Source organism: Aegilops tauschii, chromosome 6 (assembly GCF_002575655.3).
Source record: "Aegilops tauschii subsp. strangulata cultivar AL8/78 chromosome 6, Aet v6.0, whole genome shotgun sequence".
In the NCBI taxonomy this organism is placed as follows: domain Eukaryota; kingdom Viridiplantae; phylum Streptophyta; class Magnoliopsida; order Poales; family Poaceae; genus Aegilops; species Aegilops tauschii.
In genome coordinates this window covers 54644792-54672097 of record NC_053040.3, presented here as the reverse complement: position 1 = coordinate 54672097, position 27306 = coordinate 54644792, and the positions used below count along the sequence as shown (strand labels likewise).

General features: G+C 51.4%; 1 long non-coding RNA gene across 1 annotated transcript in view; it reads left to right on the top strand.

Moving 5' to 3' along the window:
• The window catches only part of LOC109771429 (uncharacterized), a 38000-nt gene extending 13018 nt beyond the window's left edge, over positions 1-24982 (top strand). Inside the window, exon 5 of the long non-coding RNA XR_012187145.1 lies at positions 24747-24982. This is a non-coding gene — a long non-coding RNA (uncharacterized lncRNA). The remainder of the gene's footprint in view (positions 1-24746) is intronic.
• The last annotated feature ends 2324 nt before the right edge of the window (positions 24983-27306 follow it).

Sequence of the window (27306 nt, the reverse complement as noted above, 5' to 3'; positions counted from 1 at the left end):
GGTTTCCTTGGCACGTCTTGTCGAAGCAGAGATCGTGTCCCCTTATCACGGGATTCTCATCAATACGGGTGTGGGTAACCCAACCGCGCCATCAATTACGGCGCTTGGGGAATAAGCGATTTTGCCAGGTAAGTGGGGAGGCACATCGCCTCTTCCGCCCTTATAAAGGGACAAGGATTCACCCTTGCTCATCCATTCTTGCGCCCTCGAGCTCCAGCGCCCAAGTTCGCGTTTTTCTCCTCAAACCACTCCAAGCATGTCCGGAGCAGGAGGCAAGTGGATGGTCTCCTCCGTTACGAAGGAGAACATCACAAAGCTACGGGGAGCCGGATATATAGCCACGGATATCGCACACTGGCTGCCAGATGCGGGGCAAATCATCCCTACGCTAGAGCCCCATGAGAGGGTGGTTTTCCTTACCCACTTCGTCCGCGCACTGGGATTTCCCCTCCACCCGTTTGTCCGTGGGCTCATGTTCTACTATGGGCTGGATTTTCACGATTTGGCCCCCAATTTCATCCTCAACATCTCGGCGTTTATCGTCGTGTGCGAGGCATTCCTCCGCATCAGGCCCCACTTCGGCCTGTGGCTGAAGACCTTCAATGTTAAACCGAAGGTGGTGGTCGGCCAGCAAGCAGAGTGCGGAGGTGCCATGGTGGGCAAAATGCCTAACGTCACCTGGCTCGAAGGCTCCTATGTGGAGACCATAAAGGGGTGGCAATCGGGGTAGTTCTACATCACCGAGCCGCTCGACACCAACTGGGTGGCGGCCCCCGAATTCTGATCCGAAATCCCCACGCGGCTCACCTCCTGGAAAGAGAAGGGCTTGTCCTGGGGTCCATCGGTGCAGCTGACCGGACTCCAGAAATGCATCAGAAACATGATGAGCAAGAAAATCAAGCTTGTCAACGTGGTCTAGGTCATGCTCTTCCGCCGGATCCTCCCATGTCAACGACGGGCATTCAATTTGTGGGAGTTCGACCCGGCCGAGCACCAGACGCTGCAAGAGCTTTTCGACACGACGCACAAGGACGTTTGGAAGGTGCTGTTCAAGGGCGCCGAGGTACCTCCTCCCCTTACCGAGGACCGCGGACTCAGCGCAAAGCGCCCTGCCAATCCGGTAAGTTTTCCATATCCCATAGGATGTTTATTTTCCCCAGTTTAATGATGTGCGGGATCTAAGCCTCCATGCCATTTAACAGGACTGGGTAAAGAAAGCGGAGCAGATCAATTACCCAGCTCCCCTGCCTGAAGATCCTGCAGATGCTCTCCAAACGGAGATGCTAGTTCCGGCGCCTTACGATGCCGGTGAAGAAGGCCCATAAGAAGGCCACGGGGACCCGAAAGGGTCTCCGGCGCAAGGTTATATCAGACTCATCGTCCGAAAACTCCGAGGCGCACTCCTCCCACAAAAACGAGGAGGAGGAAGAGGAAAGTTCTCCCCCCCAGCCTGGGGAGACAAGAAAAGCAATGCCGCCCCAACCGGGGATGCCGAACGGTCCAAGAAGGGAAGGACCCCCCTTCCGGACTGCTCCACGACGGCCGCCTACAGCGACGATGAGTAGTTGCCCAGGGACAAGCCCCTGGCAAAGTCGTAAGTAGCCGGGTACCATAGTAATTCATGGTATGTCTTATTGCACTGCTTCTCATCACGCCGAACATGATCATGCAGTCCGTCCCGAGCCCATATCGACGTATCTTCGTCGGATGGTTCTTTGGACCCGTTGGATATGAATAGCGATTCACTTCCGACCGCCTCCACCCCTCGCCCTACGGACAACGTCGAGGTGTTGTCTCAAAGGGCACCGAGCCAAGGGGAGGTAGTCCTGGAGGCGCCTCAAGGCGACGTTCCAGACCCTGGGCGCAAGGGGAGCAAGACTCCCTTGGGCTCCGAATTCGGCCCCCAGCCGAACACTGCGCCGGAACCTCCAGTGGTTCCGAACTCTGTCAGGCGACCCCCTGTGAAGAGGGGCAAGCCGCCTGTGCCGGTGGCCTCTGTCCATCTGGAGGCATCAGACAACTTGCTGGAAGCGCTTCGCGGCGCTTCTATCGACGAGTGCGGTGGTCAAGAAGGTTCAGTCCGCCAAGAGCGGTCTGACTGAAGCCTGTGCCAGCCTGCTAACAGGCTTTGAGGTAAGTAACCAGATTATAAGAGAATGTTACCGCATAGATACTAGCCCCTGATGCTCTGTTTGGCGTTTGCGGAGAAAGGCCGAATAGAGGATCACATAATAACCGCAGGAGTCTAATCGAAATATGTCTATGTCCATATGCAGGCTTCACTGCTAGCCGCTGCCGCACGTACTGCGGAGGTCGCCGGACTGAAGCGGGACCTTGAGCGGTCCAAGGAAGAGCTCGGCCTTGCGAAAAGGCAGCTCGAAGAAAAAAAAGGTAAGTTATACCCTGTCTGTATGTTGATAAGAAAAAACAAGGGTGGTTGCTTAGATCATGGGATCGTCATGAAATTTGCCAGGGGCCACGACCGAAGTGGCGACCCTGAAGAAGGCGTTGTCCGAGGCCGAGGACAAGGCGGCCAAGGAGCGCATGGAGCGGGAAAAACAAGAGGCCCGGGTGGGCGAGGTGCAGCAAGAGCTCGAGGCTCTCGTCAAAGAACACAAGTCCTTGGAGCTTGACTCTAAAACGCGAGAGTCCGAGCTTGCGAAGGCCCTCGAAAGCGCACAACATGCCAAGGCTGAAGCCCAGAAGGCCCTCCAGGAAATTGAGGCGGTTAAGAAGATAGCGACAGGTAAGGCATTCAGCATGCAAAGCAAGCATGTGAAAGAAAATTTCCTTTTACTTACCCGAGTTCGGAGCTCTCGAGGAGCATTCGCATATCTACCCCGCAGTGTGTCAGATGCCGCGGAGTTCTACCGGGCCGAGGAGGGGAGCTCGATGGAGAAGTTGTTCTGGTCTCAGTATACTGGGACCGAACACCCTATTCCCTTGAGCGACCAGCTGAAGCAACTGGTCGAGCTCCACAAGGCGGCCAAACTGGCCATGAAGGGTCTTATAGTCCGTATGTGCCCTGCCGATCCCCTGCCTGATAGCTACTTCGGCCTGGTGAGGCGTCTTGTGAATGCCTTCCCACGGCTTGACGTCATAAAGCGGTCTGTCTGCATCGAGGGCGCGTGCGGGGCTTTTTCCCGAGCAAAGGTCCACTGGGTGAAGCTAGACGCCGAGAAGCTGGTGAAGGAGGGGCCGCCGGAAGTCAAGGAGCATCGCCACCCCGAAATGTATTATAACTGTGTCCTGAAGGGTTCTCGCCTTGTGGCGGAGGAATGTACTAAGGATGTAATATTCGAATGAATGTACTCATGCGATCCTGTAATATGAAACGAGTTTCTGAATTTAAAATATTACCTTATGTGCGGCCGTTTATAAAATCTGAGAGTTGGCCAGTCGTCGGCTTCTGCCCCCATGTAACTAGTACTGAGGTGTTCGGGAAAAACCTGAGCACTCTTTATGCCAATTTTGGGTCCCTCGAGGGAGGTGTTCAGCACAACGAACCAGGCAATCGGACTATAAGGCTTTATCACTCTCACTTAGCCATAGAAGTCTGCAATTTTAAATTTTGGCGAAGCCCCTAGTATTCGGAAGGCCGAATTTGGGGCGCTATATACGCCTAAGTCGGGCAAGGTCGACTCCTCGCCCGAAGCGGAAAAAGTCTTTAAGGACTTGAGACCTCTCGAACAGCGACCAGCTCTCGCCTTATCATGACAGTCAGATTTCGGCTTTCTCTACTGAGGTGCTCGTCCGGAAGAACCGGGAGACAATCGCATTAGCTCTCCCAGCGCTACCTTAGCCGATATTGCGGAACGTAAGGTACCAAAACATGGGAGCCGGGAAAACCCAACTATTGACCCAAGACATGATTCGGAGCTGATGCATATAATGTTATAAGTTCGGGGTGGCGCACTGTCGAAAGTGTTCGGACTTCTCACGCCATATTATGGGGTATACTGAAGCCCCTGGCGTACTGGTCGTACCAGAATGTACGGGTGCAAGTTGTCATAAATAAACAAACAAGAAAAAGGAAGGGTAATGCAATAATAGACTAATGCTAAGCATTGTTATTTAAATAATACGTTGAAGCACACTGATACAAGAAGTGCAATAAGCAAAAAATAGGACTATTTGACATGTCCTATCCAAGGGCAAGCTGCGTATGGGTATTAAAAACGGGTACTTCGATTGTTATTAGAGACCACCTGTGGATTCCCTTGTACGTCTTAGCTTCTTGCCTCCTTGGTTGTTCCTTCCCGTAATGTGTCCAGCAATCATACTGCCGGAAAGGGCTTCCAGAGAGTAAGGTCCTGAAAGAGAGAAAATGATACAGGTATACAGCCCCTAGGGCGGTTGAGCCGCATTGTGGGACGTGCCCTGGTCGTGCCCCCGCCTATGCCCATGGTATTTTCAGTGTGTAATTATGTACGCGCGGCACGGATTTCGTTGCTTGACTGGGACTAGGAGAGGGGGCCGAATTGCTAGGAGAGCTCTGAACGTGCCAGGCGATCCTGTTGCAGGTTACTCCGGACTCACTTGGCGGTATCCGGGGGCTTTATCGCCGAATTGGCGGTGTGCCTTAAAAGGCTGCTTTGTGCCTCAGCTGCGAGGGCCGCGGTGTGTTCCTCCGTGCGGAGTGAGCGTTCTGTGTTTTCATTGACTGTTATAACCCCACGAGGTCCTGGCATTATGAGCTTGAGGTATGCATAATGCGGTACCGCATTGAATCTGGCAAATGCGGTTCGCCCGAGCAGTGCGTGATAGCCACTGCGGAACGGGACGATATCGAAGATTAACTCCTCGCTTCGGAAGTTATCCGGAGATCCGAAGACCACTTCCAGTGTGATTGAGCCCGTGCAATGGGCCTCTACACCTGGGATGACACCTTTCAAGGTGGTTTTAGTGGGTTTGATCCTCGAGGGGTCTATACCCATTTTGCACACTGTATCCTGGTAGAGCAGGTTCAGGCTGCTGCCGCCGTCCATAAGGACTTGGGTGAGGTGAAATCCGTTGATGATGGGGTCAAGGACCAATGCGGCAGATCCGCCATGACGGATACTAGTGGGGTGGTCCCTGCGATCGAAGGTGATCGGACAAGAGGACCATGGGTTGAATTTTGGGGCGACTGGCTCCATCGCATAGACGTCCCTTAGTGCAGGCTTCCGTTCCCTCTTGGGAATGTGGGTTGCGTATATCATGTTCACCGTTTTCACTTCTGGAGGGAACTTCTTCTGTCCTCCTGTGTTCGGTGGCCAAGGCTCCTCCTCGTCGTCGCTATGCAGCCCCTTGTCCCTGTTTTCGGCATTCAACTTGCCGGCCTGCTTGAACACCCAGCATTCTCTGTTGGTGTGATTGGCTGGCTTATCGGGGGTGCTGTGAATTTGACACGAGCGATCGAGTATGCGGTCCAAACTGGACGGGCCCGGATTGCTTCTTTTGAACGGCTTCTTCCGTTGACCGGATTTAGAGCCGCCGAATCCGGCATTGATTGCCGTGTCTTCGGCGTTGTCGCCGTTGTTGCGGCGCTTGTGTGTGTAATGACATGGTCTGCCGTTAGTATCCTTTGTATCTGAAGTGCCATGACTTCTTGATGTGTTGTTGCTGCGAGCCAGCCAGCTGTCTTTGCCCGCGCAAAAGCGGGTAATGAGCGTCGTGAGGGCTGCCATAGACTTTGGCTTCTCCTGGCCGAGGTGCCGGGCAAGCCACTCGTCACGGATGTTATGCTTAAATGCCGCTAAGGCCACTGCATCCGGACAGTCGACAATTTGGTTTTTCTTAGTTAGGAACCGTGTCCAGAATTGCCTGGCCGATTCCCAGGCTGCTGAGTTATATGGCTCAAGTCATCAGCATCCGGTGGTCGCACATAAGTGCCCAAGAAGTTGTCAAGGAATGCATCTTCCAAATCCTCCCAACTACCAATTGAGTCTGCTGGCAAGCTATTCAGCCAATGCCGAGCTGGTCCTTTGAGTTTTAGTGGGAGGTACTTGATGGCATGTAGATCGTCACCGCGAGCCATGTGGATGTGGAGGAGGAAATCCTCGATCCATACTGCGGGATCTGTTGTACCATCATATGATTCAATATTTATGGGTTTAAAACCCTCTGGGAATTCATGATCCATTACTTCATCAGTGAAGCATAGGGGGTGTGCAGCGCCTCTGTGCCGGGCTATATCATGACGCAGTTCATATGAGTCTTGTCTGCTGTATTCGGCCCGGCCGGATTTGCTTTTAGTGTATCCGGTGTGACGGTCATCGTCCCGCGTTGGTGCGCGCCCCCGTGATCCGTAGATCGATCTTGCATGTTTTGCCTTGTTTTCCAACACGTCTCGCAGGTCCGGCGTGTTGCCACGGGCCTTGGTAATTTTGTTTGAGTGGCGGCGGGGTGCAGGCTGAAATGCCTCTCCGTCTCGGCCACGAGGTGGCCGATCGGCCGCATCATACGCTGGTGATGTAGGTTTCAATGCTTCCTCCTCGAGTTGAGGTAGCAACCTGCGTTTTGGATAACTCTTGGTTGGGCGCTCGAGTTCGTATTCCTCGGCTGCCAGGACATCGGTCCATCTATCCACTAGCAGATCTTGGTCAGCTCGAAGCTGTTGTTGCTTTTTCTTTAGGCTGTTTGTTGTGGCTATAAGCCGGCGCTTGAAGCGCTCCTGCTCGACGGGATCCTCAGGCACGATAAATTCTTCGTCGCCGAGGCTCGCCTTGTGTTCGGAGAGAGGCATGTAATTTTCATCCTCCGTTTCTCCGTCTGCTGCCTGTTCTGGAGGGCTAGCTTGTTCATCCTCCCGCTCTAAATCTGGCTGGAGGGGATTGTCGTCGTCTTCGGCACTATTTGGAGTGTTATTGTTTCTTGCGCCAGTATCACTACTTTTGCTATGGCAAGACATAGAGCGGCGCCGCTGACGTCGGTGCTTGGCTTGCTTCTTGGAGGGGTAATCCTCCGCTGTCTTATCGCCATCGCCTTCTTTGGGGGTATCCACCATGTATATATCATATGATGAGGTGGTGGTCCAGCGCCCTGTGGGCAGTGGTTCCTGTTCGTCTCCTGCATCGTCGTCCATACCGTCAATGTCTTCGGAGTCGAAGTCGAGCATGTCGGTTAAATCGTCGACAGTGGCTATTAAGTGGGTGGTGGGTGGGGAGCGAATTTCTTCGTCGTCCGCATCCCATTCTAGCCGGACATAGTTCGGCCAAGGTTCTCCTGACAAGGAGAGAGACCTTAATGAATTTAGCACATCGCCAAAAGGCGAGTGCGGAAAGATATCCGCGGAGGTAAACTCCATGATCGGTGCCCAATCGGATTCGATAGGCACGGACGCAGGCGGCTCGGAGCCCGTGGCCGGGGACGAGTCCAATGGTTCGGCAACACGGCTCTCATAGGAGGTGAAGTCAGTATTCGGCTCTATCGCCACTAAGAGTGCGGCCTCCGTGGCGGGGTCTATCCACCCGTCCTCCGATGGCGCAATTTGTTCCGGATTAAGGGCCGGAGTAGTTGCAGGTGTGATCACACGAACACTGTCCGACGGCAGAGTTAAGTCATGCCCGTCGTGATTGTGCAGCGCACCTGACATGGGTTCTAATCCGTCGAAGATCAAGTCTTCGCGAATGTCGGCAGTATAATTCAAGTTTCCAAATCTGGCCCGATGGCCAGGGGCGTAGCTTTCGATCTGCTCCAGATAGCCAAGCGAATTGGCCCGCAGTACGAAGACGCCGAATATGAAGATCTGTCCGGGGAGGAAAACCTCACTCTGGATCGCATTGTTGCCGATGATTGAAGGAGCCATCAAGCCTTATGGTTAAGGCACAGTGGAATTCTCAATGAAAGCACCAATGTCGGTGTCAAAACCGGCGGATCTCGGGTAGGGGGTCCCGAACTGTGCGTCTAAGGCGGATGGTAACAGGAGGCGGGGGACACGATCTTTACCCAGGTTCGGGCCCTCTCGATGGAGGTGATACCCTACTTCCTGCTTGATTGATCTTGATGATATGAGTATTACAAGAGTTGATCTACCACGAGATCGTAGAGGCTAAAACCCTAGAAGCTGGCCTATGGTATGATTGTTGTTGTCCTACGGACAAAACCCTCCGGTTTATATAGACACCGGAGGGGGCTAGGGTTACACAGAGTCGGTTCCAAGGGAGGAGATCTACATATCCGTATTGCAAAGCTTGCCTTCCAAGCCAAGGAGAGTCCCATCCGGACACGGGACGATGTCTTCAATCTTGTATCTTCATAGTCCAACAGTCCGGCCAAAGGATATAGTCCGGCTGTCCGAGGACCCCCTAATCCAGGACTCCCTCAGGGACTACCTCAGTGGAGGAGGAGCAGGAGTGTCCGCGGTGGCGGGCGATGATGGTGGTCGGGGAACGGCGGCAGCGGTGGACGACGGGGGGTGCGGGGGAGAGTGAGAGGTGTTGGGGAACGCAATATTTTAGAAAATTCCTACGATCACGCAAGATCTATCTAGGAGATTCATAGCAATGAGAGGGGAGATTGTGTCCACGTACCCTTGTAGACCGAAAGCGGAAGTGTTTAGTAACGCGGTTGATGTAGTCGAACGTCTTCGCGATCCAACCGATCCAAACACCGAACGTACGGCACCTCCGCGTTTAGCACACGTTCAGCTCGATGACATCCCTCGATCTCTTGATCCAGTTGAGGACGAGGGAGAGTTCCGTCAGTACGACAGTGTGGCGACGGTGATGATGAAGTTACCGGCGCAGGGCTTCGCCTAAGCACTACGACGATATGACAGAGGTGTGTAACTGTGGAGGTGGGCACCGCACACGGCTAAGAGAAGACTTGGTGTGCCTTTGGGGTGCCCCCTCCCACGTATATAAAGGAGGGGAGGAGGAGGAGGCCGGCAAAGGGGGGCGCGCGCCATGGGGAATCCAACTAGGATTCCCAATCCTAGTTGGAGTCCCCTTCTTTCCAAGAGAGGGACAAAGAGGGAAGGAGGAAGAGGGGAGAAGGAAAGAGGGTGCGCCGCCCCCTCCCTAGTACAATTCGGACTGGCCATGGGGGGCAGGGGGCGTGGCCTCCCTTTTGGCCCTCCTCTCCTTTTCACTAAGGCCCATGAAGGCCCATGAACTTCCCGGGTGGGGTTCCGGTAACCCCCGGTACTCCGAAACTTATCCGAAACGACCCGAACCATTACGGTGTCCGAATGTAGCCTTCCAATATATGAATCTTTATGTCTCAACCATTTTGAGACTCCTCGTCATGTCCGTGATCTCATCCGAGAAACCGAAAAAACTTTGGTTCATCAAAACACAAAACACGTAATACAAATCGTCATCAAACGTTAAGCGTGCGGACCCTACGGGTTCGAGAACTATGTAGACATGACCGAGACACATCTCCGGTCAATAACCAATAGCGGAACTTGGATGCTCATATTGGTCCTACATATTCTACGAAGATTTTTATCGGTCAAACCGCATAACAACATACGTTGTTTCCTTTGTCATCGGTATGTTACTTGCCCGAGATTCGATCGTCGGTATCATCATACCTAGTTCAATCTCATTACTGGCAAGTCTGTTTACTTGTTCCGTAATGCATCATCCCGTGACTAACTCATTAGACACATTGCTTGCAAGGCTCATAGTGATGTGCATTACCGAGAGGGCCCAGAGATACCTCTCCGAAACACGGAGTGACAAATCCCAATCTCGATCTATGCCAACTCAACAAACACCACTGGAGATGACTGTAGAGCATCTTTATAGTCACCCGGTTACGTTGTGACTTTTGATAGCACACAAGGTGTTCATCCGGTATTCGGGAGTTGCGTAATCTCATAGTCATAGGAACATGTATAAGTCATGAAAAAGCAATAGCAATAAAAGTAAACGATCATTATGCTAAGCTAAAGGATGGGTCTTGTCCATCACATCATTCTCTAATGATGTGATCCCGTTCATCAAATGACAACACATGTCTATGGTCAGGAAACTTAACCATCTTTGATTAACGAGCTAGTCTAGTAGAGGCATACTAGGGACACTTTGTTTGTCTATGTATTCACACATGTACTAAGTTTCCGGTTAATACAATTCTAGCATGAATAATAACGATTTATCATGATATAAGGAAATATAAAAAAACTTTATTATTGGCTCTAGGGCACATTTCCTTCAGTGTCCGACTTGCACTAGAGTCAATAATCTAGATTACAAAGTAATGATTCTAACACCCATGGAGTCTTGGTGCTGATCATGTTTTGCTCGTGAGAGAGGCTTAGTCAACGGATCTGCTACATTCAGATCCGTATGTATCTTGCAAATATCTATGTGTCCTTCCTTGACTTGATCGCGGATGGAATTGAAGCGTCTCTTGATGTGTTTGGTTCTCTTGTGAAATCTGGATTCCTTCGCCAAGACAATTGCTCCAGTATTGTCACAAAAGATTTTCATTGGACCCGATGCACTAGGTATGACACCTAGATCGGATATGGACACCTTCATCCAGACTCCTTCGTTTGCTGCTTCTGAAGCAGCTATGTACTCCGCTTCACACGTAGATCCCGCCACGATGCTCTGCTTGGAACTGCACCAACTGACAGCTCCACCATTCAATATAAATACATATCTGGTTTGTGACTTAGAGTCATCCGGATCAGTGTCAAAGCTTGCATCAACGTAACCATTTACGATGAGCTCTTTGTCACCTCCATAAACAAGAAACATATCCTTACTCCTTTTCAGGTATTTCAGGATGTTCTGGACCGCTGTCCAGTGATCCACTCCTGGATTACTTTGGTACCTCTCTCTGCTAAACTAATAGCAAGGCACATATCAGGTCTGGTACACAGCATTGCATACATGATATAACCTATGGCTGAGGCATAGGGAATGACTTTCATTTTCTCTCTATCTTCTACAGTGGTCGGGCATTGATTCTGACTCAACTTCACACCTTATAACACAGGCAAGAACCCTTTCTTTGACTGATCCATTTTGAACTTCTTCAAAAATTTATCAAGGTATGTGCTTTGTGAAAGTCCAATTAAGCGTCTTGATCTATTTCTATAGATCTTGATGCCCAATATATAAGCAGCTTCACCGAGGCCTTTCATTGAAAAATTCTTATTCAAGTATCCTTTTATGCTATTCAGAAATTCAATATCATTTCCGATCAACAATATGTCATCCACATATAATATCAGAAATGCTACAGAGCTCCCACTCACTTTCTTGTAAATACAGGCTTCTCCAAAAGTCTGTATAAAACCATATGCTTTGATCACACTATCAAAGCGTATATTCCAACTCCGAGAGGCTTGTAACAGTCCATAAATGGATCGCTGGAGCATGCACACTTTGTTAGCACCTTTTGGATCGACAAAACCTTCTGGTTGCATCATATATAACTCTTCTTTAAGATATCCATTAAGGAATGCAGTTTTGACATCCATTTGCCAAATTTCATAATCATAAAATGCGGCAATTGCTAACATGATTCGGACAGACTTAAGCATCGCTACGGGTGAGAAGGTCTCATCGTAGTCAACTCCTTGAACTTGTCGAAAACCTTTCGCAATAAGTCGAGCTTCGTAGACAGTAACATTACCGTCAGCGTCAGTCTTCTTCTTGAAGATCCATTTATTCTCAATGGCTTGACGATCATCGGGCAAGTCAACCAAAGTGACACTTTGTTCTCATACATGGATCCCATCTCATATTTCATGGCCTCAAGCCATTTCGCGGAATCTGGGCTCATCATCGCTTCCTCATAGTTCGTAGGTTTGTCATGGTCAAGTAACATGACCTCCAGAACAGGATTATCATACCACTCTGGTGCGGATCTTACTCTGGTTGACCTACGAGGTTCCGTAGTAGCCTTTGCGCGGCGCGCCCGAGAGTGGCCAGCTGCGGCCGAAAGAGCAGTTCAGAAAATCTGAAGCCAGGCGAAGTTGTGGCGTCAGAAGACCATAACACAAGGTGTGACGGTGTTATTACGCTAGAAGCAGGCAAAGAAGTGGCGCCAGAAATCCACGACACGAGGCGTGATGGAGTGGTCATGCCAAAAGAACGAGACATGCAGCAAACTGCACTCGGGCCAGACGAGCACGACGCATACACGATGTCAAGTGGTGCAACGAAAAGCGCGAACGTCTCTAGCGGCGGGCGCGTGCCAGGAGACCAAGACACAAGTGGTGATGCGTTAGCTTCGGCTAGTCTGTGCGCAAAGGAAGGCGTGCGCGCCGAACAGACCAAGTCGCAGGCTGCCAACTCGGGGCTAGGCGTGTACGTATGCAGCAGCAGTGACAGAGCTAGTGCATGGCCTTGTGCTGCTACGCATTGGCCAGAAGGAGCTGGCCACTACAAGCTGCATACAGCAGCTCCACTAAGGAGCTCACGTGGAGGCCTAATGGATACGCCAGATGAAGTTGGGACACTTCTAGCAAAAAGGGAGGTTGAAAAAATAAAGAGCAACTTATCTAGTGCTAGTGTTGCAGGCTCTCCAGAGAGCAGTTTGTGTGTGCCCAACAACCCAGAAAAAGAAGAGGTGGCAACTTCAGAAGCAAGCGTGTTTTCTTCGGTAGCACGGGAACGACGCGTGTTGGACATCTCTCCAAAGGAAGTGCTTCAAATTAATTCGGTGAAGATGAAAAGTAAAGGGCAACGACATTTGCACATCAAGGAACCGGAAAATTTTGAAGACGCAAAGACGGAAAAATGTTGGCATCGTGCTATGGATGAAGAGTTGAGGTCGATCCGAGACAACAAAGTATGGGAGCTCCTGGATCTTCCCAACGGACATGATGCTATAGTGCTCAAGTGGGAATTCAAGGTCAAGAAAGATGTGGAAGGGTGCATGAAGCACAAAGCGAGGTTTGTGGCCAAAGAGTATGTGCAAGAGGAAATTATGGACTTCAAAGATGTGTTCGTTCCCATTGCAAAGATAGAGTCGGTGAGATTACTCATCGCTCTCGCGGCTCAGAAATCATGGAAAGTACATCACATGGATGCAAGCTCTATGGTTTTGAACGGCGAGATAGGAGATGTGTATGTGAATCAACCACCGGATTTCATCAAAGAGGGAGAAGAGCACAAGGTACTGAAGTTACACAAAATCTTGTATGGACTATGGCAAGGACGTCGGGAGTGGAACATCAAACTTGATCGGACATTAATTTCTCTTGGATTTGAGAAAGCCCCACTAGAGCATGTAATGTACAAGAGAGGTGAAGGAAGGGATCGTCTACTAGTTGGCATCTACGTCGACGACCTATTAATTACCGGAGCAGATGAAGAGGTGATTGCAAAGTTCAAGCTACAGATGAAAGAGCTATTCAAGATGGATGATCTCGGTCTTTTGAGCTACTACCCCGGGATAGAGGTACATCAAAAGCCGGAGGAGGTCACACTATGCCAGGAGGCATATGTAAGGAAGGTACTTGAAAGGCGTGGCATGAAATATTGCAATCCAATTGACCCTCCAGTGAAACCTCGTCTTGAGCTGAGCAAGAAGTGTAAAACACCCGCGGTTGATGCAATAGAGTATATTGCAGCTGCCACTTCGGTGTGTGGCTAGGGAGGCTACACGGTGATCTCATGGATCGAGATCAGAAACAAGTTGTGCTCAATGTTGATAGCAAGTCTGAAAGTTTTCTACGCGAAGATCCAGTGCGGCATGAAAGGAGCAAGCACATTGATCCGATGTATCACTACATAAAGGACTGTGTGGAAGAAGGGAAGATGGAGGCCAACTACAATCGCACCGATGATCAACTAGCGGACATGCTGACCAAGGCTTTGGATCGAGAGAAGTTCTTGGAGATTCAAAGAATGATCGGCGTCGATGCAGTGACATGATGATGTCGTGTTTAGGGGGGTGATTGTTAGGAATAACCACGACGTGTACGTGGCCGTGTCCGGTTTAGTATATGTGCATGTACGTGCCCGTGCAGGTTTCCAAGGAATCACCGAGTAGGAGTAGTATTAGCCAGGTTGGCTAATAAAGAAAAACACAGGCTCGACACGAGCCTGTTGGCTATCAATTCAAGTCTTGTGTGCGTGCGTAGTTGAGCCAGCCGGCTAGTAGATCAATCCGATCGGCCGTGCTTTTGCTGTATACGTGAGCTGAAGTTCCATCGGATTGAGCTAGCTTGGAGCAGGAACCAAGTCAACCAGCGTTGCTTCGCTTCGTCGTCGTTCGTCGTCGGTCGTCGCCGTCGCCGGAAAGTACTCGGCGTCAGGTCTGGGCCAACACCGTGCAGCTATGGCGAGCTGGCCGAGGTGAAGAGCCTAACAAACAGCTTTAAGGAACAATGGAAGAAGATACTGAATGACAGTTTCACGGACGTTAGTAAGATCGTGAGGCGGACAGGTAGGAGGTATAGTACAGCCATGGAGAGGACCTATAAAAGCGTAGAACATGCGCTGGTCCTCCCATGGACAGGTAGAACACGTCTCCGTCTCCTACCCGGCTCGGATAGTCGGACTAGGACTCAGTCATCTCATAGGTTTACGTATAGGCTAGCTAGACTAGTATATATATATATATATATATATATATGTAACCACTGTTGGCTTAAACCCTGTCTCCCTCGGCTTTCTCTGAATTTAATTGGTTTTTTCTTCAGATAAGTGTCGCTAGACACATTCAGTTTCGACAGTAGCTAGTCGTTTTTTTGTTAGTGTTTTTTCTCGCCAATTGGTTGCGTTTTGTGCGCCTTGGCTCAGTCGTAGTAGGCCCAGCACGAAGCTCGGATCATGGGGATGGACGTGGTCAGTAGTGGAGCACGTTGCTCGGGCACGTTGGTGTACTCTTGATGAATAAGAAGAGGAAAACAGAAAAGCTGCAGGTGTTGAGCGCAGCAAAAAATAACTTCAGTGTCTCTGTGTGTTCTTCCTCTCTGAATTCTCTCTCTCTCTTGATCGAGCTAGAGTTTAGGGGAAACAATTGGCATCAGAGCCGTTAGATCCTGTGGCCATGTCGCAGAGCGGCGTGCCGCACCAGTCGCGAACCCCTCCGCCCGCGAAGCAGCGACGGCGCTCGCCCAGCCGCGGCAGGAGTAGAGTTCGACGTGGTGGCGGCGAGGTGGTCGTGCAGCAGGTCATGCGCGAGTCCAGCAGTGGCTCCGGCGCAAATCTGCAGTTCCCGATGCTGACGCGTGGCGGGTACACGCACTGGGCGATGGTCATGGAGGTAAACCTCCAGGCCGCATCACTCTGGGACGCGATCGAGGACGACACCGTCCCTCGCGTCGACGACAAGAAGACCTTGGCGGCGCTGCTCCGATCGACGCCGGCCGACATGCACTGCATGTTGATCGGGAAGGGATCGGCCAAAGCGGCGTGGGAGGCGATCCGGGTCCAGTACCAGGGACCTGATCGTGTGCGCAACGGACGACTGCGGCGTCTCCGAACTGAGTTCGAGACCGTGGCATTCACGGACGGCGAGAAGATCCAGGATTTCGCCATCCGCATCTCCAACCTCGCCGCTACACTGCGTTCACTGGGCGACGTTGTCAATGAAGAAAAAATAGTGAGAAAATTCCTTTCAGTAGTTCATTCGCGTTTTGCACAGATCGCCTTCTTGATGGAAACCCTCCTCGACCCTGCATCGTTGACTGTCGAGGAGGTCACGGGCCATCTGCGCGCGATCGAGGAGCGCATGGATGGTGACCAGAGCAGCGGCTCCGCAGGCGGGCAGCTGCTCCTCACGGAGGAACAGTGGGAGGCACGCAAGCGCCAGCCCCGTGGCGGTGGTTTTGGCGTCAAGAACGACGACCGCGGCAAGAGGAGTGGCCAGCCGCCTCCTACCTCGACTCCGCCTGGCTCGGCTCAAGGCGTGGACAAGGACCAGTGCCGTTACTGCCGCAAGAAAGGTCACTGGGCCAAAGACTGCCGCAAGAAGAAGCGCGACGAGGCTGCCAAGGCAGGTGCAGCACCGCCGGTGGCGGCCGCAAACCTCGCCGAGGCAGAGGAGGACGGCGGTCCTGGCCTCATGATGGCGTCTGTCGAGGAAGTGCGCGAGGGCATGGATCACGTGGCCACCCCTGCATCAACACTGGTGACCGCGTCGTGCAACTCTGCGGTGCACAACGGCGGCCAAGTATTTCTGAACGAAGAGAAGGCCGTCATAACGCCCTCCCTCGACGGCGATCAGGGGCGGCAGTCGTGGTTCCTCGACACTGGAGCCACGAATCACATGACAGGCTCCCTGGAGTCGTTCGCGGAGCTGGACAGGTCAGTGTCTGGCACGGTGCGCTTTGCTGACGGATCAATGGTGAAGATCTGCGGCCGTGGGACGGTGGTGTTCGCCGCCGAGACGGGTGATCACAACGCTTTCACTCAGGTGTACTACATACCTGCACTGAAGAACAGCGTGGTCAGCCTAGGACAGCTGGATGAGAGCTGGTACGATGTGCACATCCGGCGTGGCGTGCTCACCATCCGCGATGATCGCGGGCAGCTCCTCGTCAAGGTATCACGCTCCACCAATCGCCTGTACAAACTCGTCTTCACGCCTGTGCATCCAGTGTGCCTTACTGCGGGGGCGCTCTCTGACGCCTGGCGCTGGCACGCAAGGCTCGGCCACCTGCACTTCGACGGCCTGGAGAAGATGGCCAAGAAAGAGCTGGTGCGTGGGCTCCCGCACATTGCTCACGCCGAGGAGCTGTGCGGGGCCTGTCTCGCAGGGAAACAGCGTCGCATTCCATTCCCGCAGAAGGCCAAGTACAGGGCGACGACACCACTGGAGCTTGTGCACGGTGACCTGTGCGGCCCCGTCTCTCCACCAACACCTGGGGGCGGCGTTACGTGCTCGTGCTGATCGATGATCACAGTCGCTTCATGTGGGTGGAGCTGCTCAAGACGAAGGATGAAGCCGCGCGCGCCATCGTCAAGTTCCAGGCCGTAGCCGAGCTGGAGTGCGGGCACAAGCTTCGCGTGCTCCGCACCGATCGTGGCGGAGAGTTCACCTCGGCCACATTCTACAAACACTGCGAGGAGAGCGGTGTGCAGCGGAACCTGACTGCGCCGTACACGCCGCAGCAGAATGGCGTCGTCGAACGGTGTAACCAGACGCTCCTGGGCATGGCGAGGAGCATGCTCAAGGCGAAGCAGGTGCCCAACCTGTTTTGGCGGGAGGCCGTGCTCACCGCTGCCTTCATTCTCAACCGCAGCTTCACGCGCTCCGTCGATGGCATGACACCGTATGAGGCGTGGTACAGGAGGAAGCCTGACGTCAGGTTCCTGCGCATCTTTGGTTGCGTTGGCCATGTCAGGGCAGCTGGATCACACCTGCGCAAGCTGGACGACAGGAGCACGCCGATGGTCTTCATCGGCTATGAGATCGGGTCCAAGGCGTATCGCATGTACGATCCAGTGACGAAGCGCCTGCATGTGTCCAGAGATGTGGTATTCGATGAGGAGGCGCGCTGGAACTGGGAGGCGCCGGGGGAGTCGCCGGTGAGCAGCTCCTTTACCGTCGAGCACCCTGCGTACACCGAAAGAACCGGCGTCACCAAGGCCGCTGCAGCAGAAAGAGCAGCGTCGTCACCTACCTCTGCAAGTTCGTCTCGTGCCTCGTCTACTGCAGGCAGCATCGTCCCCGACACGCCAGCGGCCACGTCGCCGCCCACGCATGGGGGAGGAGCGGATGTGGTCACGCCAGAGACCACGCCGGTGCCCTTCGTGTCACCACCGGCGGTACAGCCGGATTTGTTCGACAACGCAGACAAAGTCTCTGCACCACATCGATATCGCCTGGTCAAGGAGCTGCTTGGCTCAACCTCTGAAGTACCAGGAGGTGCTGAGAGCCCCCCGCCATCAGAGGACAGTGGTGATGATGAGGATCTGCACCTAGTGACGGGGGAGGAACCGGCATCCTTCGCCGAAGCCGAGCACGAGGACTGTTGGCGCCGGGCGATGCTCGACGAGCTGCAGTCCATCGACGACAACAACACCTGGACGCTCACCACGCTCCCTGCAGGTCATCAAGCGATCGGCCTCAAATGGCTGTACAAGCTGAAGAAGGATGAGGAAGGGAACGTCGTCAAGCACAAAGCCCGCCTCGTTGCTAAAGGCTATGTGCAGCGTGCTGGCGTGGACTTCGAGGAGGTGTTCGCGCCGGTGACCAGACTGGAGTCCGTGCGGCTCATCCTGGCGCTGGCGGCGCACCGGGGCTGGCAAGTGCACCACATGGACGTCAAATCGGCGTTCTTGAACGACGACCTCAAGGAAGTGGTCTATGTGTCCCAACCACCTGGGTTCGTCGCCGAGGGGCGTGAGCAGGCTGTGTACAGGCTGCACAAAGCCCTGTATGGTCTGTGTCAAGCTCCAAGAGCGTGGAACGACAAGCTGGATGCCAGTCTCACATCTCTCGGGTTCACACGCAGCATTGAAGAGCATGGCATGTACACGCGTGGAACCGGCGAGAGCCTGCTCATCGTCGGGGTGTACGTGGATGATCTGATGATCACCGGCGCAAAGGAACAGGAGGTCCTCGGGTTCAAGGAGGAGATGAAGCAGCTCTTCTCCATGAGCGACCTGGGCCTGCTTTGCTACTACCTCGGCTTGGAAGTGAAGCAGGAGCGTGGACGCACCACGATCACACAGGCAGCATACGCCTCCAAGCTGCTCGACAAAACTGGGCTGACAGGGTGCTATCCAACTTGCACTCCTATGGAGCCACGGTGCCCATTGAGAAAGGAAAGCAAGGAAGCCGCGGTGGATGCAACGCTCTACCGCAGCGTGATCGGCAGCCTGAGGTACCTCGTACACACTCGCCCGGACATTTCGTTCGCCGTGGGTTTCCTGAGCAGGTTCATGGAGGCGCCAGCAGCAGACCACTATGCAGCAGTGAAGCACCTCCTTCGATACATAGCGGGCACGCTGAGCTACGGCTGCGTGTACCGCTACGGCGACGGCGAGTCCCTGACAGGCTTCAGCGACTCCGATCACGCCGGCGACGTGGACACCAGGAAGAGCACTTCTGGCGTGCTGTTCTTTCTTGGTGAAAGCCCCGTCAGCTGGCAATCTCAGAAGCAAAAGGTCGTCGCAATCTCATCTTGCGAGGCGGAGTACATCGCGGTGGCAACGGCGGCTTGCCAAGGCATTTGGCTTGCGCGTCTCTTCGGCGAGCTGATGAATCAACCAGCGGCGCCGTTCTCTCTGTTCATTGACAACAAGTCTGCGATCTCCCTCTGCAAGAACCCAGTTCTCCATGATCGCAGTAAGCACATCGACCTTCGATATCATTTCATTCGTGATTATGTTGAGAAGAGATGGGTGGCCGTGGAGTTCATCGGTACAAGGGAGCAGAAAGCAGACATACTGACGAAGCCGTTGAGCCGTGTTCGCTTCCAGGAGCTGCTTGGCAAGATTGGGATCGTCGACATCAAGCTCGTTCGCCAGGGTTGAGGGGGAGATTGTTGGCTTAAACCTTGTCTCCCTCGGCTTTCTCTGAATTTAGTTGGTTTTTTCTTCAGATAAGTGTCGCTAGACACATTCAGTTTCGACAGTAGCTAGTCGTTTTTTTGTTAGCGTTTTTTCTCGCCAATTGGTTGCGTTTTGTGCGCCTTGGCTCAGTCGTAGTAGGCCCAGCACGAAGCTCGGATCATGGGGATGGACGTGGTCAGTAGTGGAGCACGTTGCTCGGGCACGTTAGTGTACTCTTGATGAATAAGAAGAGGAAAACAGAAAAGCTGCAGGTGTTGAGCGCAGCAAAAAATAACTTCAGTGTCTCTCTGTGTTCTTCCTCTCTGAATTCTCTCTCTCTCTTGATCGAGCTAGAGTTTAGGGGAAACAACCACCCCTTGTAATCTTTGTACCGTGAGTTGAAATAAAACACAAGGCTCGATACGACCCTTTGGCAATACTTGGCCAGCCTCCTCGTGTGCGTACGTGTGTGTAGTGCAGGCCGGCCGGATCAATCAGCCGGTTGCTGTTTACGTGCGTGTTTGGCGTAGGAGTTCGTGTACGAGTGCAACTCACCGGGCTACGTAGCTAGCTGTGCTAGTTTCGATCGATCCGGATGGATCGAGCCAGCTTGGGGCAGAAACCAAGACTGTCGGCAAGTTCTTCGTCGTCGTTCGTCGTCGGTCGTTTGCGTGTCGTCGGAAAGTACTCGACATGCACGGTCTGGGCCAACAATTGGTATCTAGAGCAAGGTTGATCTTCTAGTAACGGGAGATCATGTCGGACGATGAGAAGACCAAGCAGCTGGCGGAGTACTCCGGTGCGGCTAAAGTAATTGCTGCTCCGGCGAGTTCATCGTACCCACGGTTTGATCGCGAGAACTTCGGAGTCTGTAAGGCCCTCATGGAGTGTGGTTTCCGCGCCAACGAGCTATGAGACACAGTCGATCCAGGAGGCGACGCGTACAAGAAGGAGGGAGCCGAGCACCGGAAGGATCGGCAGGCGGCGTCGGCGATTTATTCGGTGATGCCGATGGATGTCCTCCAACACCTGATCACCAAAGCAACGGCGAAGGAGGTGTGGGATACGCTGAAACTCATGTTCGAGGGACACACCCGCGTCAAGCAAGCCAATCTCCAAACTCTCCTACGGAACTATGAGACTTTGATCATGGGCGATGATGAGTCCGTGGATGCGTTCGCTTCGCGGGTAGTTACTCTCGTCAATCGGATTCGTGCGCTTGGAGAAAACCTAACGGAGGCCTCAATTGTCCGGCGGTTCTTGCGTGCGGCCCCTCCCCGGTACCTGCAAATTGTCACGGCGATCGAGCAGTGCGTCGATCTCGCGACTCTCTCCATCGACGATCTTGTCGGACGGTACAAGGCTCACCATGAGAGGATGCGGTACAGTCTTGGGGATGGAAAGAACGACGAGCTTGTGATGCTCACAAAGGCGCAGTGAGACGCCCTAGAAAAGCGAGTCGGGTCCACCAGCAGCAGCAAGAAGAAAGGGAAGCAGCGCTCGGCGAGAAAGAACTTCACTAACTCGGACGACGAGGATGCGCCTGCACCACCGAGGAGGAAATTTGACATCAGAAAAGTAAGGTGTCATAAATGTGGCCTCGTCGGTCACTTCAAGGCTGACTGCGAGGAAGCACCGAAGCAACGGGCGCTCGTGGCCGAGGAAGGAGATGATGGGGATATGATGCTGATGTGCGAGCTAGTGGACGAGGAGGATCCAGATGATCTTGGTCAGCTGGACACGGGTCCGGTGAGTGCATCCGCGCCAGTAACCTCAGGCGAAGTTGTGGCGCCAGAAGACCATGACACAAGACGTGATGATGTGATCACCCCAGTAAGTCCAGGCATAGACGTGGCGCCAGAAGTCCACAACATAAGATGTGATGGAGGGGTCATGCCAGAAGAACGCGACATGCGGCCAGCTGTACTAGGAAAAGATGAACGGGACGCTATGTTGGACGGTGCAATGGCGAGCCCTGTGAACGCCGCGTCAGAGGATAGCATGGCGAGTCCAGACGGTAGCAGCGTTGGGTGCATCGCAACGAGTGGCAAGCCAGGCAGTCCGCACGAGCAGGCATGCGAGTCGAGGCACGTCGTCGCGTACGGGGCTGGTCTAGCTTCGCTCGCTAGTGCCCGCGGCCTAGTAGACGGACCGGTTGATGGCGGCACATGCGGCAGGCCAGCTCCAGCACACTTTCCACTACAAAACTCATCATCACGTGGAGGCCCGGCAGTTATGGTGCTTGAAAAGCTTTCATTGGAATCGTTGGCTGATCTATTTGGTGCTCCTGCGTGTGGTTCTAGAGGCTCTCCAGAGAGCAGTTTGCAAGGGCTCAAATCGCCAGCAACAGGGAATTTGGCAGTTCCAGAAGCAAGTGTGTCTTCTACATTAGCACGAGAACGACATGTGTTGGACATCTCTTCAGAGGAAGCGCTTCAAATTAATTCGGTGAAGATGAAGAGTAAAGGGCAATGATGTTTGCACATCAAGGAACCGGGAAAATTTGAAGACGCGGTTATGGAAGAGTGTTGGCGTCGTGCTATGAAAGGAGAGTTGAGGTCGATCTATGACAACAATGCATCGGAGCTCGTGGATCTTCCCAACAACCATGAAGCCATAAAGCTCAAGTGGGAATTTAAGGTCAAGAAAGATGTTGAAGGGTCCGTAAAGCACAAAGCAAGGCCAGTAGTCAAAGAGTACGTGCAAGAGGAAGGTGTGGACTTCGAAGAAGTGTTCGTTCCCATTGAAAGGATGGAATCGGTGAGACTACTCATCACTCTCGCGGTTCAGGAATCATGGAAGATACATCACTTGGATGTAAAATCCGCGTTTTTGAATGGCGAGTTAGAAGGAGATGTGTATGTGAACCAGTCACCTAGATTCATCAAAGAGGGAGATGAACACAAGGTACTGAAGTTACACAAAGTCTTGTACGGGCTACGGCAAGGCTCTCGGGTGTGGAACATCAAACTTGATCAGACGATGATTTCTCTTGGATTTGAGAAAGCCCCACTAGAGCATGCAATGTACAAGAAAGGTGAAGGAAGGGGTCGTCTACTAGTTGGCATCTACGTCGACGACCTATTAATTACCGGAGCAGATGAAGAGTTGATTGCAAAGTTCAAGCTACAGATGAAAGAGCTTTTCAAGATGGATGATCTTGGTCTTTTGAGCTACTACCCCAGGATAGAGGTACATCAAAAGACGGAGGGGATCACACTATGCCGGGAAGGTACTTGAAAGTCGTGGCATGAAATATTGCAATCCAATTGACGCTCTAATGGAACCTCGTCTTGAGCTGAGCAAGAAGAGTAAAGCAACTGCGGCATGTCACGGTGTGTCGCTAGCGAGGCTACACAGTGATCTCATAGATCGAGATCTGGAACAAATTATGCTCAATGTTGATAGTGAGACCTTTCTACCCGAGGATCCAGTGCGGCGTGAAAGGAGCAAGCACGTTGATACGATGTATCATTACACAAAGGATTGAGTGGAAGAAGGTAGGATGAAGGTCAACTATGTTCGCACCGATGATCAGCTGGCGGATATGCTAACCAAGTCTTTGGACCGAGAGAAGTTCTTGAAGATGCGAAGAAGGATCGGCGTCGGAGCTGTGACGTGACGACGTCGTGTTTAGAGGGGTGATTGTTGGAGTTAAACACGTCTCCGTCTTCTAGCCGGCTCGGACTAGGACTCAATAACCTGATAGGTTTACGTATAGGCTAGCTATACTAGTATATATATGTAACCACCCCTTGTAATCTTTGTACCGTGAGTTGAAATAAAACACAAGGCTCGATACGAGCCTTTGGCAATACTTGGCCAGCCTCCTCGTGTGCGTACGTGTGTGTAGTGCAGGCCGGCCGGATCAATCAGCCGATTGCTGTTTACGTGCATGATCGGCGTAGGAGTTCGTGTACGAGTGCAACTCACCGGGCTACGTAGCTTGCTGTGCTAGTTTCGATCGATCCGGATAGATCGAGCCGGCTTGGGACAGAAACCAAGACTGTCGGCAAGTTCTTCGTCGTCGGTCGTTTGCGTGTCGTCGAAAAGTACTCGACGTGCACGGTCTGGGCCAACAGACAGGTAGGAGGTATAGCACAGCCATGGAGAGGACCTATAAAACCGTAGAACATGCGCTGGTCCATTCTTAATGAAGTGTGCTCTCCAACTCAAAAAAATGTAGCGTACTCAGCGAGGAGAGCTCTTTTTAGCGTAAAAACAGGAGCGCAGGCCTATACTGCCTTGGCTTACCAAAGCGTACGCAGGGATGACTTCTCTTTTTCCGCAGAATTAAAAATGTTATGAAGTGCGGATTAACGTGGAATTTATAGGAAATCTCTAATTAGATCTCAACCCATAAGTTAGATGCCCTAATCAACCATGATATTCCTAGTTTCTTCAGAGCTTATAAATATGCAAAAGGCATGTTAGTTTTCAGAGCAAGCATAGCAATTGCCCATGTGGATTCATATTCATATTATTTATATCTAACAAAACATTGTGACAGGATAGCCTTGAGGACAAACCTGAAACCTGAAATATCACAGAAAAGCAGTAATGCGAAAATGACTAATCTCCTCAGCAACGATGCATGATATTCCATCAGCAACTTGTTTCCTTGGTCTGCATCTAAAATTTCCCACTGTACTATAACAGGTCAGTTGTAGGTAGAAGTGTATGTAATGAGCAGAGTGTAATTCAAGAATTATTGGAAACAGAAAATGAACTGCACATACAAATATCCAATTCCAGCAGGCCCCATGATGATCGATGTACAATGTTGGTCCAAGCTCTCGAATCAGAAGTGCGCCTCTTCTACCTATGCCCTTTCGCAAGGGATATCTCGCCCCTTAGCTGCCTTCAATACCCATATCTGATGCCTAGGATTTCAAATCTTAAGAGTTCCATGCCATCTTGGTGGAACATATATGGAATAAACTCATTAGAATGATATCGAATCAAGCCCTTGATCCACCCCAGATTGCTTCTCTAATTGGATAAAACCTCCAATTGTGCAATCGGTCCCTTGGAGAGACGTAGAGTTTTATCTCTTGTAAACCCAGCGTTCTTGTTTAGCGACTGGCCTTTCCATTTTTAACTTGTGCTTCTAGGCCTCCAGATACTTTCTGCCCTTAATCGAGAATGCAGCAGCAGAGCTTCTATCAGTTAGAGTCAAAATAAAAATATCCAGAAAAAACCATGCAAAAGTATAGAGAAGCCTAGTCATCTAAACACGAATAGTCGAGTTGTCGAGGTCATGTGTCATTTTCAAGGCTCATGTGGTTGCTATTGGAAGTGCATTATGTATCATAGCTACTAATTAATCATTATTTATTGCAGAGTGCTCTGCAAACTAAGAAGGGGGGCTGCATGGTGGACTCCTCCGAAGTCCAGTTTATATCCAAAGTGAGCAATGTAGCTAAAACATTGTCACTTTCAATAGCACTTGTTTATGGAATCAGCAGCTAGCTTGTGATTGTAGCTCAATATTCTAATTAAACCAGGGTGTAACAGAAAAGGACATTCGGTCCCACTGAAATTGGAATGCTATCAAAGAGTGCTCTCTGTCTCAACTAAAATTACTAATCAGTAACAAAATATTGCAAACAGTATAAATAGAAGACAGATTATGTTATATGCCGACACTGAAGAGAAAAACAAATGATTAGATGTTAGAAACAAAGATAGTGGCATGGTTAACTGTCACAGGGAAAATTATATTTTTATTACATATTACCATCACTAATCTGTAGCCTTATTGATGTACAAAACGGAAACAATGTAATGAAGATTTGTATAGCTCATGTACACCATGCAGCCTTAATTTCTGGATGGGAACAGTTCTGAATTCTAATTAAGGAATAGCCACTGTTTTAAATAGCCCGCTATAGCTCCGCTATAGCACGCTATAGCATTTACAGAAGGTCTTGCGCTAAGAGACTTTGATCCAAACAAATGAACAAACATTTTAAATAGCTCGCTATAGCTTCGCTATAGCACGCTATAGCATTTAGAAAAGGTCCGCCGCTAAGAAGCTTAGCGCGCTATTTAAAACTATGGGAATAGCGCACAACATCCAAATCCTCTGCATGAGAAACATTAACTAATTTCTTTGTCAAAAAAATATTAATTAGCTCAGGTAAAACCGAAAGTGGCCATGTAAGGAATCAAGGAATACATCCCAACTGAAAGAATTTTGTGGTCCGCCAACTGAGGAGATGCAGATCACACCCACTTTCCTAGTTCCATTCCTTTGGCTCATTATCCAGTGAAGAGTATTATTGCCGATAGACCTAAAAATTGTTTTATTTTAGAGCAGGGGAATTTAGGATAAGCATTACTTACCTTCATAGTGGATACATGAGGTAGTGGTAGCTCCCATGCGACGTCGTTGGTGTGAATTGTCTCTCATGCGACGTCGTTGGTTGTAATAGCTCTCATGAGACATCTGCGTTGGAAAAAATAGCTCCCATGCGACACTGCTGCCTAATCCAAAGACACATGTTTAAAACTCGAATCAGGTGAGCGGGACCCACAGCGTGGGACCCACTAACTTATCCAACTCAGCATTGGTCAGGTGAGCGGGACCCACAGCGTGGGACCCACTAACTTATCCAGGTCAGCATTGGTACAAGAGGACCCCGAGCCGTGCAGCACCCGAGCCCATCCTCCCCCCCCCCCGCCCCTCCCCCTCCCCGACCGTTGTTGTTCTTCTTCTCCGGCGACGACGCGCAGCAACGCCATTCCGGGCCGCGACCTAGCAATGTCGAGCTCCGCTTCAGCCTCCCGCCGCTCATGGCCGCGCTATGGCGCAGTGCCCATGACAAGGTGCCCTGCATGCCCACGTATCACACCCCTGAAGCGGCTAGTCACAACGACCGACAAGAATGGCAACCTTGGGCGGGAATTCGTGAAATGCGAGAGCAAACCAGAGCAGGGAAAGGTGAGATTTTACTTCTCAATATGCCAATTTTGGTTTTTGTCTCCCAATTTCATATTTGCCCATTTTTCATCGGATTTGGGATTTAGGGTTCATCTTTCCGATTTCAGAAATTGAAGCAATGCACCCATTTTGGGTGGCTAGATGAGTACATAGAGCGGATTCAACTGGAGGGTGCATCAGGGGAACTCGATTTACCGTTGGAGGCGGAGAAGTTGGGCAAGTTTAGATCGGGCGCGTCTGGATCTGGGCCCCTGGATCTGGCAATTCCATTGGGGGCGCCCATTCCATTGGTGCTACTGTGGGGGATGCAGGAGTGACTGCAGAGCTGAAGAAGCTGAACAAGCAGATGAAGAAACTCATCGAATTGCAGAAGCAGGGCAATTTGATGGGGCTGATGGCCGGACTTTTTTATGTTTGTGTAATTGCTCTCGCATTTGTTTATGTGATGATAATTAGTCGTAAGTGAATAGATTGGGCATCATTTGTAATCGTAATGATATGGATATTTGAATAAAAGTGTTGCGCTGTACGAATTCGGCATGTCTTCTCCACTCTGTTTCGGCCGTGTTTTTTCAGTTCTTCAGTTCGTCATCAGTTTCAGTTTCAGTGGTGAAGGGAGAAAAGGAAAAACAAAGGTTCGTCCATAGTTGCCCGAAAAGGCCAGGCCCATATAGAAGTTAGGCAGGGCCGAATAGAACATATCCAGGCCCATTGATAAAACAAGTGTAGCTAGTGCAAAAAAAGTGCACACGGTCATTGACATCGATATATCTTTTCGGCTTTAGGTTATTTCACGAATTTTAAGTTTCCTGCAGTCACCTTTTTTGAGATAACTCATCTGATAATTATTTGAGCTATTTTTATGCATAAGCTATCGTGTCCGATGGTAGGGTCCCGTGTTGTTTCGGCTAAAACAAAAGGTTGGTTCTAGTTAGCAGTCTAACTTGCAGTATTTGT